The sequence below is a fragment of the Brassica oleracea genome, chromosome C5 (assembly GCF_000695525.1).
Source record: "Brassica oleracea var. oleracea cultivar TO1000 chromosome C5, BOL, whole genome shotgun sequence".
Lineage (NCBI taxonomy): Eukaryota > Viridiplantae > Streptophyta > Magnoliopsida > Brassicales > Brassicaceae > Brassica > Brassica oleracea.
In genome coordinates this window covers 17,603,776-17,610,202 of record NC_027752.1, presented here as the reverse complement: position 1 = coordinate 17,610,202, position 6,427 = coordinate 17,603,776, and the positions used below count along the sequence as shown (strand labels likewise).

The window sequence follows — 6,427 nt, the reverse complement described above, 5'->3', positions numbered from 1 at the left end:
TGTTCGTAGCTCAGCAGGAGGACGGTAGATCTAGAGTTTCATTTTCGGATAGGTCTGGGTCAGACCTTCTTTGGAGGCTTCGTCGGTGCTACAGGGTGTCGCTGCCTCTGTTTTCCGGTTAGCTTCGCCTCCTATGTCTCCCTTTCTCTCCATCTATCGGTTGCTTGCTAGAACTTCCCCGTTCTGACCCTCGGGTCTGAGACGAAAGGCGATGTTGAGGGCTTTGCTGGGGACTTCTCCTCTGTTCAGACTTCGCAACAGCTACCATGGTGATTTGAGGGGCTTGGATTTGTCTTGTGGACGAGATAGCTCAGGGTCTGCCGTTCTCTGTTTTGTCTCTGCCTGCGACGAGTCTTATCCTCTCCGCCTGCTGATGGGAGTTCGTTCTCCTCCGTTTCCTTAGTTTCAGAAGAAAGATGCCCGCCGTGCCGTGCCCTTCTCGACTCCCAGCAGCTAGATCCTCTTGTGCTCTGCTCGTTTCGACGGGACCGGAGTTCAGCCGTATATTCCTCTGCTTCCGTCTGCTAGTATCTCACCTGTGCTTAAGCTACTGGCCTCTTTGAGTCGGTTTGGATTCTCATGGTCCGTTTCGCCACCTTTCGGGAGTGTGCTTCGTCTGGAGTGGACTGCAGTGGATGTGATTGCCGGACCAGGACCTAGTCAACCCTGCTTCGCCTATCCTCCTGTCGCAGTCGCCTTTGGGACAGTTCACGGTGCCTCGGACTGTTCTCCGGTTGCTAACCCCTATGACCTCTTCTCTTGCTGCAGGTTCCGGTATCAAGACCAAGAAGTGATCTACTGAAACCAAATGGTTGTTCGAAAATGTTCTTTCGCAAAGCTTTAGTCTAATCCTTAGGATTATGATTAAACCTTAGTAGTTTTAGAGAGTCTTTTTAGCTTTTTTTGTGGCCCTCTTTAGCTTATGTGCTTTAATTAGCTTATTAGATTTTTAGGATTTGAATTTTTCAAAACCTGTAATCTCCCTTGTGTCATTAATTTTATAATGAAAATTCACATACGTAACAAAAAAAAAAAAAATTCTCAGGCATTTGGTACAATATCTTCCTGTACATTAGTATCACATCCTTGAATCTTGGTAATGAGGCTAAGTAATGAGTGATGAATTTGCAGATTGGTCTTATGAATGATGAGGCGAAACTGGTGTCTCTAGGAACATGGATGGCACTCTTTGTAGTATTTACTGGAAGAAAATTCACTCAGCCTATAAAGGTACAACTGTTATTCACTAAAAATTCGAATATACAAGCTTTAAAAAGATGTGTTAAAAAAAAAAATACAAGCTTTAAAAAGAGGTCTTGCTAATCTCCTTCAAGTATCATAATGTTACATCACTAATCGTGTGGTCTGGTTTGTTGGCTTGTGAAGGATGACATTGGGGATAAATCTGTTTCCATGTTCATGGCTCTTCCGGAAGATGAGAAATCAAAAAAAAAAAAGATGTACAAACTGTTTATGGCAGCGTCTCTCCTCATTGTGTATATATATATATAACCTACGGGTACATCATTGATACTTGCATGTTCTTGACGTACTTAAAACATTCTGTAATCGTTCAGAGTCTTAACCAGAATTTTCTTGCTCGAATTTTGCAACTACAGCCTTCTTCTCATCTTCCGGAAGAGCCATGAACATGAAAACAGATTTATCGAACATGAACATGAAAACAGTATAAGCCCTTTTACAAAAAAAAAAAAAAAACATGAAAACAGTTTGTGCATCTTTATCGAACATGAATATTGACAGTAAAAAAATGCTTTGAAAATCTGATAATCCTAAGACCATCTCAATAAAACTTCAGATTTAAGGTTTAATGGTTTTTTTTTCCGAAACAAAGTTTAATACTATTCCTTGTAAAAAATTCCTTTTTTTTTGGTAAACGACCTTAAAAAAATTCTACTTTAACACTTTAGTCTTTACTATTGAATAAAATTAGTTAAAATCATACTATTTTATAAAAATATAAATCTATAGTAAAATATCATTTGTAATCTTCTCTATGAATTTATTCAATTTGAACACGAAAAAATCATATAAAGAATTTACTAACATCAGTGAATTTCTGTTAAAGCAAATTTATAAGAATTACTAGATTTTAACCCGCACGTCCGTGCGGAAAGTTTTTCATTTTATAAATGTATTTAATATTATTACAAATGTTTTAAATATATAATTTCCATTTTAATGTTATATATTGTGTACCTCTATAATATTATTGTTTATATTTCTTATACAGCAATATTAGTATATAGTGATTTGTTTAGTACATTTTACTTTGTTATTCATTTTTATTACTTACTAATATATTTTCGAGTTGGTTACGATAAAATAACAACCTAAAATAATCAGATGGAGAACCTCCTTCAGAATATATTGTTTCTTTAATTTATACATTTTGCATATAATAATTTTTTAAAATTTATTTATATTATAGGAAAGAAATATGTTTAAAAAATTTATACTTACATGTTGTGCTTAAAAAATATACTTTAACATACATCATTTTATAAGTATTATACGGAATTTATAAATAAAAACATTGTTTTGTTTAAATAATATAGCCCTATTATTTTAGTAAATTTTATACATAGTAGAATCATTATATTATTTTAGTAAATTGTATTTATATACGATATTTTTTGGATGTTATGATATTAATTTTTTTAATTAAGATTTCAAAATATTAGATTGCATTAATATTTACCACATATATAGTTTGTTTTTTTGTGGTGCATTTCAAAGAGTTATTCTTTATTATTATCTATGATTTTATCTTTTGTAAAATTTGAAATATTATCATTTTGAGTTTGAATATTTATTTTCAAAATTTCATATTTGTTAAAAAACTTTGGAAAATTACACAACTATTTTGAGTTTGGAAGACTAAATGAATTTTGATTTTTTTTTGTTATTACATTAATACATTATTTTGTAAAACAAATATTCGAATTTTTCGTTATATTTTCTAAATTTTTCTCAACATATTTTTTTATAAATAAAATTTGATTTATCATTAATATTTTAAATGAATTACTAAAATTTCATAGTTTTCTAATAACATACTTTTTTAAATAATGTAGTATATGAACCAAAAGTAGACAAAACAAAAGTAGTATATGAACCAAAGGTTATTATATACTATTATATTTTTGTATATAAACATTTTTTAAAAATATATTGTTGAGAGTTTCAAAATAAATAAAAAGATAATATATAGTTGTAGTTATAAAAGTTTAACCTATGTTAATAAATTTATTTTTATATTAAAATATTATACAGTTTACGAATTTAACCCATTTTAATGATAAGTGATAATTTATTTAAATGAAACAATCTTAAAATAAATTTTGTTAACTTAACTATTTAATATTTTTTTCATATTTAATTCATGTATCACTTCTGTTTTTATATAATACATAATATTATTATAGAATTTATAAAAAATAGTATTGAATTTTTATTTTCTTTTTTTTGTAATAAAAGTTTAGTTAACATTGATTTATAATATATTGTATTACTAATTACAAAATTATTAATGTCTTATTTTAATAAAAATATTTTAATTCTTAATTAAGATTTTGTTAGATACTTTCTCAACATCTTTTGTTATAATTTAAAAAAATTAAATTTATAGTTGGTTTATTATTTATGTAAATAATTAAATATGCCATATGAACTAATTTTCTAAGTGTTCATACTATGATTTGTTAATATTAAATAAAAATAAGACCCTAAATTAATAGATTAGATGTTTAGAGATTTTGAAAAAAAAATAAATCAAATTTACATAAATGTTAGTATTATTTTAATATTTTAACTTTATATATGATAGTAAAATTATAAAATATATTTATTATTTTATGAGATAAAAATTGTAAGGATTAAAATAACAATGAAATTTTAAAATTATTTGTAAAAATATAAGTGTAAGGACTTAAAAAGAGTAAAAATCTCATACATAAAATTTTGAACAGTGAAAACTTTATATTTTGAGGTTTTATTGTTCAAAGATTTTCAAATTTAAATTTTAAATTTGTTTTTAGAATGTACAAAGCTTTACATTTGAAATAATGAAGTGTTTTAGTGATGTTTCTAACACAATCGAACTCTTTATTCGCCCTTGATTTCAGCAACTAAGAACTGATCATCCCTTGGTTCTTTCGTTGTTGAGATATTGTTAATCTGCCCATAGTTCTATTGTAATGGGCCGGCCAACCTGACCCACTCATTTTGATCCGGCCCTGATTAGTCTGATCCTTCTTTAGCCTTGATTTTGAGGATGTAGTATGGTTCTGTCGCCCGGACACTCATCGGCCTGTGGTTTCCTCTAAAATTACAAAGAACGAAATGTGTTTTCACATAAAGTCTTATCGATTTTGGATTTGTTTTCTTTAAAAAAGGAGAGAGAGAGAGACAAGAAAAAATTGGATAAGAGAGAGAGATAGATGAAGCGAATCAGACCAAAACTGTGGGAGGGAGCAAGTGTTTAAAAGAGAGAGCCCACCACAAAAATATGAGGACGAGACCCAAATTGCGTGCGGACGAGAAAAGGAGTTGTGTCAAATGCTGCACCTCTCTAATCGTGTCTTTCTTTTTGTGGGTCTCTCTTTGTTTTTGTCTCTTCTTTTCTGAAGTCTCCCACTAACGTTTTAATTCCTTATTTACCTTTGTTCCCTCTTGTATCTTGTGGCCTTCTTCTAAGACCATCTTTGACGCTGGTTTTAATGTGGACTCTTAAGCTCAAATTTATTTAAAAAATTAAAAATAAAAGAATTGGGCTAAGAGGTCGGTTCCTGGAAACCTTACGGAGGAGACGCCTCTTGCTCGTCTCTTCGTCTCTCTCTCTCTTCCTTTCCCCACAGAGAATTTCGAATTTCTCAGACCAAATTCCATTCATTTTTGACGGTGGTGCTGCTTGTGATATGCACTTGCAATTATCTCAAGATGCAGTTCCCTGCCATTCTCGAACAAAAATATAAAATATGTCGACCCAGAAGAAGAAGATGTCGAGGAGAAGGATTACGAGAACTCCGACGAAGAAGATGGGAACCATGGCGTTGAGAGATACGGATCTTCTTCTTCTTCAGTGTTCGATTTCTCTGCATCGATCCCATTCCGCTAGAGACTTTGGCCTTCCTTCAGCTAATGACGTTTTCTCTCAGGTTATCATCACTCTCTTTCTCAGAATCCATATCAAATTTCGAGGAGTTATTGACTAGATTCGCTGCAGGAACTGAATGATTTCTTATTTTGGATTAAAATTTGTTAGATGGATCCATAAAGTTGAACTTTTTAGTGAAAACTTGCTAGAGTTCATTGGCCTTGCAAGTCTGTGAACTGGTTTGCTTTACTTCTGTGTAAATATTTGCAGATATCAGGGCCACCAGAGTTTCTAAACAACCGTACAGAAGCTGATGAAGAAGCCACTGCTAGAGATGCTGAGCATGCTAAGCGTATGACCCAGTAAAAAGAAGAAAGCTAAACCTAAAGGTACTCTATCCACAACTTGTTTGCATCTTTGTAGCATTTTGGTTGATCTCAAGAATGAAAGGTTCACCTTTTGATGATGTTAATTGTGTATCAACAAAAGAAAGTCCTGCAGCCAGTGCCATTCTTATCCTCATGTTTAGGTTCACATGATTAAAGAGTTGTACGTGAAAGGTTAACTTTTGTAGAAGCTTGGTTTAGGGTACTTTAAAGCATACACATTGTGAATTAGAGAACCAGGAACTGAGTTGTTGTATCTATTTAATTTGGTCTCTCAGTTCTGCTTATGAAGGCAACTTCATACTTACTGTTTCGGCTGGTTTATAGGTGTTGTCATGGAAGCAAAACCTCAGCTTGTGGGGATCCATGAGAGAGTCAGAAACAATATTGATGCACAACCTTCTTAAGAGAATGGTGGAAAGCGAATATCTACTGCAACCAATCCAAATGCAGAAGAAGCTGCAGATCTCTTGAGGTATGGATATATATCCCTTTGTCTCTTCATCATTCTTTCGTGAACTCATATTGCAAAATCCGAGCTTGATTACTGGTTGCGTGTGGTTGATTATCTCAGGTTCGAGCTATATTGTTGGATCCTTCTTGCTCTGGCTCTGGAACCATTACAGATCGTCTGGACCATCTCCTTCCTTCTCATTCAGCAGGTTCAACTGATTCTTCTCTGTGTATATGTGTGTTCTATAACAAATTTGTTATCCTTCTCCTTCGTGATGAAAGTGTTCTAAAACAATTTGTTTTTCCTTCTCCTTTGTCCTTCTTTTGCTCTAAAACAATTTGTTCTTAATATTTTTTTTTAAGAACCTTTGAATAAAAAACTTGCATTGGACCACAAAAATATTCTCATCTCTTAATTAATCTCTTAAATTCACTTTTCCAACTTAAAAATATTAAAAAAATGAATAAG

General features: G+C 32.0%; 1 pseudogene; it reads left to right on the top strand.

Moving 5' to 3' along the window:
• The first annotated feature begins 211 nt into the window (after window positions 1–211).
• Window positions 212–6,177, top strand: LOC106344664 (annotated as a pseudogene).
• The last annotated feature ends 250 nt before the right edge of the window (window positions 6,178–6,427 follow it).